At 33.8% G+C, this 12,817-nt stretch overlaps 1 long non-coding RNA gene across 1 annotated transcript; it reads right to left on the bottom strand.

The window, feature by feature from the left end:
• Nucleotides 1-7,819: 7,819 nt before the first annotated feature.
• LOC109183059 lies at nt 7,820-8,319 on the bottom strand. Its single transcript, XR_002054481.1, has 3 exons — nt 8,251-8,319; nt 8,047-8,137; nt 7,820-7,967 (listed from the first exon to the last, which is right to left on the bottom strand). It is a non-coding gene; the product is annotated as an uncharacterized LOC109183059 (long non-coding RNA).
• Between the last annotated feature and the right edge of the window lie 4,498 nt (nt 8,320-12,817).

The raw sequence follows: 12,817 nt of genomic DNA, 5'->3' as shown, positions 1-12,817 counted from the left end.
CCAAATTTCAGATTCACTAGAAATATCAGATGTTATTTCTACCAAATCTTCATTTATTGTGGAAACTAAATTTGATTCCCTGGTAAATAAATTTTGTCTGTTTGGACAGACAGAAGATAAGTGTCCAGGTTTGTTACAAGCAAAACAAGTAATTGTTCTCTTGTAAGTCTTATTAGGATTATATTTCCTAACATGTCTTGTCTTGTTTAGGTAAGGTTTTCTTGCATTTGATTTTCTCAAATAATTTCTCTTAACATAGTTTTTCTTTTGTTTGGTTTGTTTTCTTTGGCACCCATCATCAAGATGTTTTCCATACTGTTGAGGAGTGTAAATTTGTTTGCAAAAGCCTACATTCTTTTGTTTTAATTCTTTTTGAATTTGAATGTAAGTACATTTTTTCTTTAATTCACTAATAGTGTGTTGAATTCTTATTCCTATATTGTCAAAAATATCATTGGCTTGTACCAATTTCCATGATTCATGGATTTCTTTACCCAATGGTCCGGGTAACTTGGTAAAAAGCCTTTCGCCTAATTCTGGAGAAAAATAATTTCCTGAAATACTTGCTAAAGCATAAAAGTCTTGGAGGAATTCTATTACATGATTCCAATCAAATAATTGAATTTGTTCCAAGTCTCTCATAGCTTCTGCTTGTCTAATTGTTAGTCCAGTGTTGGCATCTCTGCCTGTGATAATTCTGTGTATCAAATAAGCAAAATTATGTATATTGCTCCCTTGAGCAATTAATTCCGCTAATTTGTCTGGAAAATTTATTTTAAAGGCTTCCCATGCAGCCCTAACAATATCTCCCAGATAATTTTCAGCAATTTTGATCATTTCATCACCTTCTGTGATATTGAAATGTCTACTTTCAAAGTCCCTAATCATCATGGCAGTCCATTGCTCTAAATAATTATCTAATAATTGTGGGTGAATATTAGCAATGTTTAAAATTATAGGATCTTTTCCTAATATTTGAATTTCATGAGGAGTTCTTTTTCCCAAAGTTCTCCTATTAGGATTATTTTGGTTGTAAATTGTGACAGGTAGTCTAGGAGGATGTCCTACTGGGTAAGCCATCTGTTCAGGAGTAGCAGATGGATAGTATGAGGATGTGGTAGAGTTTTGATTTATACTAGTTTCTGCTGTATTCATAAAATTTTTTATTGAATTTTCTTCTAGACTCATGTTTTCTTCTTCTTCAATTTTTTCAAAATTTTGTTTTAATTTGTGGATATCATTTAGATATTTTTCCAATAAATTATATTTTTCTGAATTTCTCATTTCCAATTCTTGGTTTAATTTTTCCATAATTAATTCATCATTTTTAATTTTTTGAAATTCTTCTAATGTGAGTGCTCCTGAAGTTTTTGAATCCATAATCTATTCTTCTTCTGGATCTTGTTGATTAGAGTTTTCATAATTTTTGAATCTTAATAATAAAGATCCATTTTCATTGGTGTAAGTTACTACCTCTGTTGGTTTTAAAGTTTCAATTTCAGTGGTTAAGTTTTCAATTTTCCATTCTTCTCCTGCCAAAAGAGAAGAAGAGACTGGTTCTGGTCCAAAGAATTTGATTCCTTTAGACTCAATTGTCTTAATTATGTTATCAATTTTGATTTTAAATCTTGGGCAAACTTGTGTGGATAACCTTCCCATTAAGATTACGTCCAACACAATATTTGATCCCTTAAAATTTCCAAATCCCTTTGTTTGGACTTGAATTTTTAAATACTTAATGTCTTTTAAGGCAATAGTATAATTTGGACATAAATAATGAATTCCATTATTATTATTCATGTCTACTTCTATTACCCCAATAATTTGTTTATTTAGTGAGGATTGATATCTAGTGTCTAAAACAGCAACTAAGACTTTTGTCCCGTTTTGTTTTATTAGTAGTCCTCTGACCCCAATTGTAATTAGTCCTAAATGTATATAATTTAAGTTTTTGGAAGAAATTTGATTTATACTTTCATTTGTTAATAATCCGAACGTTTCAGTCCTTCCTTCTGGTATTTCGAACATTTCGGATCTATGTGTTCTAATTAAACTGGAATTGTTTTCTAAAACTCCAGTTCTGTATAACATATTTGGTCTTAATGTATTAATGCAATCATTTGACATAATTTCTAAATCTCTTTCTGTGTCAACAATTTGTTCTAATTTATAGGCATTTTTGTTTGAGTTAAATTTAAAAAGTCTGTTTAAATAAGAGGGACTGTTGGTTTGGTTTAATGTGCTAATTCTAGAAGAACTAGGTTCTTCTGAAGTTAATGTTCTTGACCTTCCCGAAAAAGGATTCATTATTTATTTAAATTTTTCTTGACTTCCTCTAAATTGTATGTCAAAAAGTTTTTTGTTTTGGATTTAATTTGCGAAGAAATCTGAATATTAGAAAATTTTTTAGATAACAAATCTATGGAATTATTTATTTCAATTAATTTTGGATTTTCAATTATTTGTTTTTCTCTTATTACTAAGTCAAATTTTGTATTAAAATTTTCAATTAATTTTAGTAAATTTGAAATTTTCTTTTCTTGCTGTTCCATCATAGTTTTTAAATAATCAATTTGTTTTAAAATTATTTCATTTGACTGATTCATATTAACAGATTAGTTTTGCTATACAATTTTCAATTTCTTCTAAAATGTCTTTGTGAGATTCATAAGTGTTTTTCATTATTTTATAAAAAGAAGAATTTGGATCATAATTTTTCCCTTCAGTGTCTAACCATTTTTTAGATTCTAATGCTCTATTTTTATAAAATTTTTGGTAATATTTTAAATGTGAAATTTTTTCAGAAAAATTCATGCCGAAATTTCTGTAATATAACTTTTAAGTTCAAGAATTTTCTTAAGTGTAAATTCATAATTATTATAGGAATATACACACTGTTCCCAATTTTGTAAATAACAATAATGTTGCATATCTGCTTGAAAAACTTGAAGATTATGTTCATAATTTCTAAGTTTCCAAACGCAAAATTTTAAACATGGATGAATCATTTTAATTTCTTAGAAACATTGATAATGAAATTTATGCAGAAATTTCTGTAATATAACTTTTTAATTCTAGGAGTCGCTTAAGTGTTAATTCATAATTGTTATTAGAAATTGCATATTGTTCCCAATTTTGTAAATGATGATATTCTTGCATTTCTGATTCATAAGCTTCCAGGTTATGTTCATTTAGTCTAAGTAGTCACTTATAGAATTTTAAATGGTTCATTTTAAATTTTTTAGAAACGTAATAGGCTCTGATACCAAATATGGGGGGGCATGCCTCCGCAAAGGTTTAGTTTGTGAAAAATAAAACATGTAAGAATTAGGATAGTAATTTGTGAAAAAGAAATGATGTAGTAGTTTTTGAAATGACTATCCAATGACATGTAGTACATGTCATTAATAAATTTTGGATTAGTTAGGAAATAAGTCAAAGTGGAATAGTGTTTTAAATTTATAACTTCGGAGATAAATTTTGAAGAGTTTGGGTATGTGTAGGAGTTGAAGTGACTAATCCATGACATGTAGTACATAGCATTAATATTTTTTTAATTAGTTAGGAAATAATACAAAGTAGAAATGTTGTTTGAATTTATTTCTTCGGAAATAAATTTTGATGAAGAGTTTGGATGTGTGTAGGAGTTGAAAATTAAATTTAAGGTGTAAGGATTAAAAGTGATAGTTGAAGACATTTCAAAATTGCTAAAATTATTCAGTTTCAGCTCCACTGTAGTAATTTTCATAATTATCAGAGTCGTAATTTATGAGATAAACAGGAGTTGAATGTCTGTAGGAGTCTCCTATTTCATAATTTATGTCTGTAGGGGTTGTCCTTTATTGCAGAGCTCAAGCATTCAACATTAATCTTGTGATGTATGAGTCTTTGAGAATATGATACTAAATTCCCCTAGAAAGTAGTACATGTGTATAGGTTTCAATAGTTTGGTATGAAATATAATTCTATTGTGTAATCTCAGGTTCCAAACAATGTACTTTAAATATTGAGCTTTTAATGAATTTCGGCAAATTCTCAAATTGAGAAGTGCCTCGCAGATTAGAGTTGTTTTTCCCGAACTGCATTACAGATTGTTTGTGTTACAACTTCAGTTTCGACATCACTGTGCTGCGCTTTACAAATTTCAGAATCCTTGGCTGGCTCCCAAAGAAAGAAGGAACTGAATGATATGGTGGTCTCCAATGATGAACTGAAAAGTCATTCTGAGTGAAACTGGGAGAAATTTGAGAAGCGCAAAACAAGTGTTTATCTAGAAGTCATTTTTGGGAAATTCATTTTCAATCCCAAACTATTTTAAATCTTGATTTTAGACCATGGTTCATGAAGCATGGTGAACCACACTACTTCAAAACTTTGCCTGATGCATCTTTTAACCAAAGTTTTTACCACTTTACCCTCCACCAATCATTGTGGATTCTCCTAGGGTTTTGTGCCCCTATAAATAAGAACACTATCAGACCTTGCCTTTTGATTCCCAACCTTGTCTTCCTCCTTAAAAGATCTACAAGACATCCAAGAAAAATCACAGTAAGTTTTCATCTAAGCTTAGCCTTCCATTCCTTCTCTGCATTTCCTTCTATCCTATCTCTCTGAGAGTTTAGTATTAAGATGGTTGTGTGGTTTGTTTGAGATGTTTAAGAGGTGAAGGTAGGTGTAACTAGCTAGGGAAGAAGGTGGAATCCCAGCCAAAGAGGAGGAATTTACAAAGGTATAACCCCATGGGCTCCCAAAAGCTTTTAACACTAGTACAAAAGCAGTCATTCGCGTCCAAAGTTAAGGCTATTTCGCGTCCAAAGTTGCTTGGACGCGTATGTGGGCTCCAAAGTTACTTTGGAAGCGCAAAAACTATAATTCGCATCCAAAGTTCCTGAACTTTGGACGCGGAATTGAATTTTTTAAAAAAAACAACTTTAGGCGTCCGAAGTTCATAAACTTAAGACGCGTATTGTATTTTTTATTAAAAAAGCAACTTTACGCGTCCAAAGTTCAAAAACTTTGGACGCGTAAAGTTGTTATTATTATTATTTATATTTATTTCCGTCCTGGTTCATATCTGCCTCTAAAATTGTCTGTCCACAGAAATAAATAACACATTATGCCCTATAATTTGTCACATCCAAATACAAAAATCAAGTTCAATTCCTCATTGAAGTTCAGAGAATTCCATAGCCTAGCTAAATATACTAATTGTTTTTCCATTTTCTTAACCTATGTCCTCTATCAATAATTCAAAGAGTCAAAAGAAATACTCATAAACATACGACTCAAATAATTCAATTGAAATGAAAAGACCAGAAAAGTATTGTAAGAGGAATTGAGTCCATTCATCATTCATTAAATTACATTATTCAGTATTATCTCAATGGTCTCATCAGCCAACTTCATTTCAGACTCGCACAGAAGTGCTATCAACATTTGTTTAACCTGAAAAAATGATAGATAATACAATATAATCTCTCATTCAATACTCTTATAGCAGAATAACAAATACATACCAGTTCCTCGCTCTGAGCTATCCTCATCTTCAAAGATCAAGTGACGTTTTAGACTGTTGAAGTTGTTTCTCTAATGCGTGTCTTTCATCTGATGTGTTTGATGTGGAAGAAACCACATGATGAATTCGAGAACATGCTGCTGCTGCTGCAGCATTACAACAACAAAACATAGAACTAATTATCTCTGCCAAAATATGCCAAGAAACATCATTATACATGATTGTTAAAAACAACTACAGCAATTAAAATTGGCCTGAATAGGACAATTCTGTCATAGTATTATGAAATCCCATGACTATACTACCTCAAATTGTACTGCTCAAAAGAGTCAATTTAGACGGCTCAAATTAAAGTTTATCACAAACTAGAACTTGAATGATAAAAGTTCAGTGGTTAATGCAATCCAGAAAATGTTGATTCTATTGCAGCGCTTTGCACTGTCAAAGCATTACCCTATATTAAAAGACTAGGGAAAATATATAGTATATACATCATTATCCTACTGGCAAACAATAGAACCAATGAATATAGAAAGAAAGTTGCCACAAGTATCCTCATACCTATCAGAGTCCTGACCGTTGTAATGGTCTTCATTATCAACAGCATCATCTCTACCTCTGGTTCTCCTCCTCTCGCTTCTATCCCTGTGGTGGCGATCATGATCCTTCTTTCGACCCCTATCATTTTCTATATCTCTTTCTCTTTCTCTATCTTTATCACGCCCTCTCTCTCTCTTTCCTTGTCCGTGCTTCTAGAAGATTCTTTTTCATCCTCATAGTCACTATGCTGAAGAGTACAACAATGGAAGCTAAAGCAAAAAAGAAAGCTGTATAGAGACAAATAATACAGATCTTCAAAGCAAGGAAGCAGGACGTAGTTTTCATAAACAAACATAAAAGATAGTATTTTGCCATCAAATAGAGGAATTCACTTTATATAGTTTCAATAACAATCCCTTCGAATAGAGGAATTCACTTTATACAGTTTCAATAACAATCCCTGCAAAGTAATTCAAGTATAACAAATAGTATTTTGAGAGTAACATCAAGCAAAGAACAAAATTGGCACATCTCGTGGAAATTGGTAATATTTAACTAATTCATCAAAATACGCTTGATACAATAAACAAAATATCAACGATGCCAAGGCATAAGACCTATATATTTAAAGATACTTAAAAGTAGTTAAAATTTGCACTTGTGCCTAGGTAATCTGGTTTATACAGGATTTTTAAAAAAAATTTAGGTATGTGGAAATCCTTTTTTACAGTTGTGGCTTTGTGGATACAATTTTGTCTGATCTTTAGCATAATTGATGATAAAAAAACACTGTACAAGCACTCCAGTAGCAAGCATCAAAGATGAAGTAGAACCAAAGTCCTTACAAGCATATAGTTACAGTTTGTCAGTTCATAGTCATTTCAACCAACCCAATCCTATAATTACAGGTTGAAGAATATAAACAAGATGGGTAGTGTCTTTACCAGCTTCAGATAACTAAGGTGCTTACAAATTAAAATCCAAAAGTCACTAGAGAAAGAATAAGTTCCCAAACTACAACTTTTATGAATGAAAACTTACTTCCATGACATAATTCCAACACTTCAATGCCTTCCTTGCATGCACAACTGACACTACCCATTCTTCCAAAAGCCCGATAAACATCCCAGAAGGGAATGCAAAATCTAACTTTTTTAGACATTTAGGATTACAAGATGCTTAAGATCAAAAAAGTAATTTTTTTTTTTTTGGAGGGAATAAGAGGAATTTCAATTAAATATTTCAATATCTGCATAGTCAGCACAAATTAAGAATTTTACAATACAGGAAAAAGATAAGCATACTTGTGTCAAACTCTCCACTGATTGACCAGCTTAGTATGTAATCTGACACCAGAAACTCAATAAGCTTGTGTCTTAGTGTGCAACAATTGAGGAAATAAGTTGCAACATTATACATTTGCTATTGTGTTATAGATAGGAGTAACCACTTTTGTCAAAAAAGCCTCATCATCACCCCCATAGGCAGGTTTGATAGTCTCACCAATCACAGGGCTAACGCTTCCTGCCAACATACCATACAGTTCAAATGCCATATGCAAGGTTGAGATGAAAAATATTTAATGTACCTGAAAATTATAGCAAATGAAACACCTAATACAGTACACAGAAAATGGAGCAGGACCATAGAGAAAACTAAGCTTCTAGTTCCACATATTCTGCCGGGATGTCCTCAGTTGAAAACATATGAGAACCAAACCCATCAAATTCTTATAATATAAAAAATGAAATAGTTAACAGAAGGTAGTATCAGGCCAAAACATTCCTGCTAATACGTATAAACATGAAAACTAAACTCACCAGAGACTACTCTTGCGGTTAAGGTACTCGCACCATCTTTTGTAGTTTTTAAATAGCTTCTTCATGACTTCGGTAAGTGCACGGTCATCAAACTAATAACAGTGATGCAATTTTAAGTCATTAGATGGCATTTCACTATACACGAAGCTGAGTTTAATGGAACACACAAACCTTAGGTTGTTGATGATCAGGTTTCGGAAATTGTCTAATATGCACATTTGCCAGCAATAAGATGTTCTCTTTGATTTGCAACATTACCTTTCTGCATGTAGATCAACAGAAATGGAAAAGGCAAAAAATTCAGAATTATTTAGACAAATATGTAGCTTGAATTTCCCATTAAGCCTAGATAATCCCAGCAACAAGCACTAAAACCTGAAAACCAAACATAGATTGAAGCCAATCTAGAATATCTTCATTTACTTTCTTCTTATGGCCCTTCGGAGACAAAAAAAAATGAGAGAGAATCCGAAGACAAAAGGGAAGGGTTTGAGAACGAAGCCCAAAGAACGCTGCAATTTACCCTACAGACCACCACTACTGTTCTCGCTCCGTCTAAAATGAATTACTCTGTAATAAATAAATATATATACGTACCGTTCCACAGCCGACGATTTTCTTGGGGTGGCGACCTTGCGGCGTGGACTGGTAGCGACAGCGGCGGGGCTGGAGACTAGTGGCGAAGGTGACAGCGCTGGAAACCAGCGGCGATGGAGCTGTGCGAGGAGCGATGGAGGAGGCGATGGAGCTGTGTGAGGAGCGATGGAGAAGGCGACGTCGCTGGAGACGACCGGCGATGGAGGAGTGTGAGACAACGGGAGATGGAAAGCGACGGCAGTGGCTATGGAGACAACGAACGACGGGAATATTGGAGATCGGCGGCGGCGGAAGACGAAGTGTATTGGTTTGGAGTGGGTGAAGACGACGGGAAAGGTTTTGATATGAAAACAAAAAATAATACGGTGTCCAAAGTTTGAAACTTTGGACGCGATTTATCAAAGCCCATATATATTGGGCGTCCAAAGTTACTCAACTTGGACGCAAATTATGCTGTGCAACCGAATGCACCTTGCAAGGTGCATACGGTTGCAAAACCGCGCCGTTTTGATTAAAAAAACGCGCGTCCCACTTAAAGAAGAAATCAGGTTCGATTCCCGGCAATAGCATTTTTATATATCCAGAAATTCATAACTATATAACCACAATTTCATAACTATATATCCACAATTTCATAACTATATATCCACAATGAATGAATGAATGAAGTAAAAATCCACAATGAATGAATGAATGAAGTAAAAATCCACAATGAATGAACTAAATATCCACAATATATGATTGAACTAAATATCCACAATGAATGATTGAACTAAATATCCACAATGAATGAACTAAATATCCATAAATTCATAACTATATAACCACAATTTCATAACTATATATCCACAATTTCATAACTATATATCCACAGTGAATGAATGAAATAAAAATCCACAATGAATGAATGAATGAAGTAAAAATCCACAATGAATGAATGAATGAAGTAAAAATCCACAATGAATGAATGAATGAAGTAAAAATCCACAATGAATGAACTAAATATCCACAATATACGATTGAACTAAATATCCACAATGAATGAACTAAATATCCATAAATTCATAACTATATAACCACAATTTAATAACTATATATCCACAATTTCATAACTATATATCCACAATAATGCTATTGCTGAGAGTCGAACCTGATTTTTTTTTTTAAAGTGGGACGCGCGTTTTTAATCAAAACGACGTTGTTTTGAACCGTATGCACCATGCGCATGGTACATTCGGTTGCACAGCATAACTATTGCAACTTGGATGCCTAGTCTTTTTTTTTTTAAAAAAATTTAATTATATAATGGCATTTTAATTATAAAAATGTCACCGCCTCCCACATTACGCGTCCAAAATTTAAACTTTGCACGCGTTATTCAATTTTATTGATATTTTTTGTACTAGTGTACTGTAAGACTCTTTTAAGTCTATTTTTAGTGTTTGAAATGAGGAGAAATGCTAGAATATTGATGTGTTTGAGCTAGGAAGTGATCTATTGTTGATCTATGATGTGTTGTTTTTGATTTGCGAGTACTTGGTTGTCTGTTTTTGCCTTACAAGTGAAGAAGAATCTCACTGGTGCACAAAACAGTGTGCACCAGATGAGACACGGGACTAGCCAACGGCCCTAGGAAGGAGCCGTTGGCAAGCCCCGTGGAGGAAGCATGCCAATTATATGATTGTTAGAATATGAAAGATGATCAATATTTGTTGTCTGTGAGTGTTTACAGTGAAGGAAAATGTTAAGTGTTTGGTCTTGGCTATTTGTTTGAGTAGATGACAATTATATGATTGTTATAATATGAAAGATGATCAATATTTGTTAAGTTTTGCTAGAAAAGCATGCCTAGATGTCCATTATGACTTGTTGAGAATTTTGCCAAGAATATTAAGTGTTGAAGTGTACAGAGCATGTTCTTCTTGAATGCTAGATTACAGTAAATGATATTATGTTGAGTATTTTGAGTTCAAGTGCATGTTGAATACTTGCTAAGTGTTTGCCAATGAAGATTTGCTAAATTATGATTTATAAGCATGTTTAGACAATTATTGAGAGTTTACAATGAAAGAGGTTTTGGAGAATATGTTACAGTAAAGTGCATATTTGAGCATACCATGTTTTAAGGTGCATAAGTGGCCATTGTGAGCCAAAGTATTGTTTCAAAAACTTTTATCTATTTTGGAAATCGTTATCTAGTTGCATTGAGAAGTTATGTGCATAAGTTTGCATAAGTAAAGTGTTGCATGAGTTGAAATGCATGAGCTATATCTATATGTATTTAGTGTGAGTAATCCGAGGTTTGGAGGCCCGTTAGAACTATGTCCTTCTGGAAGAAAAGAGATAAGATCGGATAGAACCGACAAGACAGTGAAAAGAGAAAGTAAAGAAAGGAACGGACATTGCGATCCGATATGAAGTAACGAGGTAGATATTCCTGAGTTACTAGGTTAGAAACTGCCCGCCAGGCTTGGAATCCTGGTCAGGGGGTGTGCACACTGATAGTTCGATACCTGATTCCACAGAGTTTGAGAAAAGAACCAAGAGAGTGGTTCTAGGGGCGAGATGAATATTAGGCCGGCTAGATGCCGAGCCCAGATAGGTCCATTCACATTATGGTGAAGTCCTACCTCGCCCACGAGTATATGAAAGCGGGTCGTTGCGACTCTAAAGAAAGTGAGTCATTGCGACTCTAAAGAAAGTGAGCCATTGAGACTCTAGAAAAGAAGAGCAAAGCGAGTGATTGTGGCTCTAAGAAACCTCCACAGAAAAGTGGTCTTTTTACAAAAAGAGTGTATATGTGTATCTATCTATACTGAAGCATCATGTTCATTTTATTGCATGATCAAGTTAAGTGCACGAGATTGCATGTTGAGTATATGATAGCATGAGATTGCTTAGAGATTACATGATTGCACGAGATTGCATGTTGAGTATATGATAGCATGAGATTGCTTAGACATTACATGATTGCACGAGATTGCATGTTGAGTGCATGATAGCACGAGATTGCTTAGAGATTACATGATTGCACGAGATTGCATGTTGAGTATACGATAACATGAGATTGCTTAGAGATTACATGAGTGCACGAGATTGCATGTTGAGTATATGATAGCATGAGATTGCTTAGAGATTACATGATTGCACGAGATTGCATGTTGAGAATATGATAGCATGAGATTTCTTAGAGATTACATGAGAGCACGAGATTGCATGTTGAGTATATGATAGCATGAGATTGCTTAGAGATTAAATGATTGCATGAGATTGCTTATTGAGTTATGTGTTAGCATGAGATTGTTTACTAAGATATATGATGATATGAGATTATTGATAAGATAAGTATGTGATAATATGAGCTTGTTGATAAGCTAAATAATTGTGAAAGCATTCCTATTTGATAATTAGGTTGCAAGCATATAGAAACCCTATTGAGCATGTTTAATTGTTGCTTGAGTGGTTGAGAATACTTGATCTAAGTATGTGAAAAAAATGTTTTCCAAAAGTATATACTGTAGTACTTTACAGTGTCGAATGGCGTTATACTTAGCTTCGTGCTAACGGGTTTGTTTTCTACTTGTTGTTTGTTAACCCCTTTTAGGTGGACCCAGTTCGTGAGAAAGTACGGGTTAGACTAGATTAGCATAGATAGGTAATTGTAGTCTAAACTCTTGATGTTGGTTGTTTTTAGATTTGTAGTTGACTACCTTTTTGTTTTGATGGTGCTGGACACCGGGGTCTTATCCCCTAGTTTGATTGATGATTAGTAAGACTTAAATGATTTAGTTTGTTTAACCTTTGCCTGTGCAATCACCGTGAAGGGTGATTGTGGCGGTAACACCTCTATTAAGTTGTTTAGTAAGTTATTTCCGCTGCATTAGCTTATCTTTCAAGGTTAATTCTGTTAATAATAAGGTTTAAGAAAAGTGGGATGTTATAATGGTCCTTCCCTTTCTCATTTATTTTTTGCTGACGATATGGTTTTCATTGCAGAGACTTCGGAGGAACTAATCAATGTGATCAAATAATGCCTAGAGGAGTTTGAGACCTTGTCTGGACAACGAGTGAGCCTTCAGAAGTCCCACATTTTTTCTCTAAAAATGTCAAGAAAGAGGATGTCGATAATATTGCTACAAGCGCGGGGACTGGAAGAGTGGAGAACCTTGGAAGATATCTGGGGTCCCGTTGATCCACGGCCGTGTTACTCACAACATGTTTAGCCCGTTAATTGAGCGACTTCAAGGGAAGCTGAAGAGGTAGAGAGGAAAACATCTCACCCATGCTGGAATGACAACCCTTGCTCAAAGTGTCCTCAATACGAGCCCCTATTACTTGATGCAAA

Source organism: Ipomoea nil, unplaced genomic scaffold (genome assembly GCF_001879475.1).
Source record: "Ipomoea nil cultivar Tokyo-kokei standard unplaced genomic scaffold, Asagao_1.1 scaffold1096, whole genome shotgun sequence".
Taxonomy (NCBI): domain Eukaryota; kingdom Viridiplantae; phylum Streptophyta; class Magnoliopsida; order Solanales; family Convolvulaceae; genus Ipomoea; species Ipomoea nil.
The sequence above is the reverse complement of the archived record's forward strand: the minus strand, read 5'-3'. Positions and strand labels throughout refer to the sequence as shown.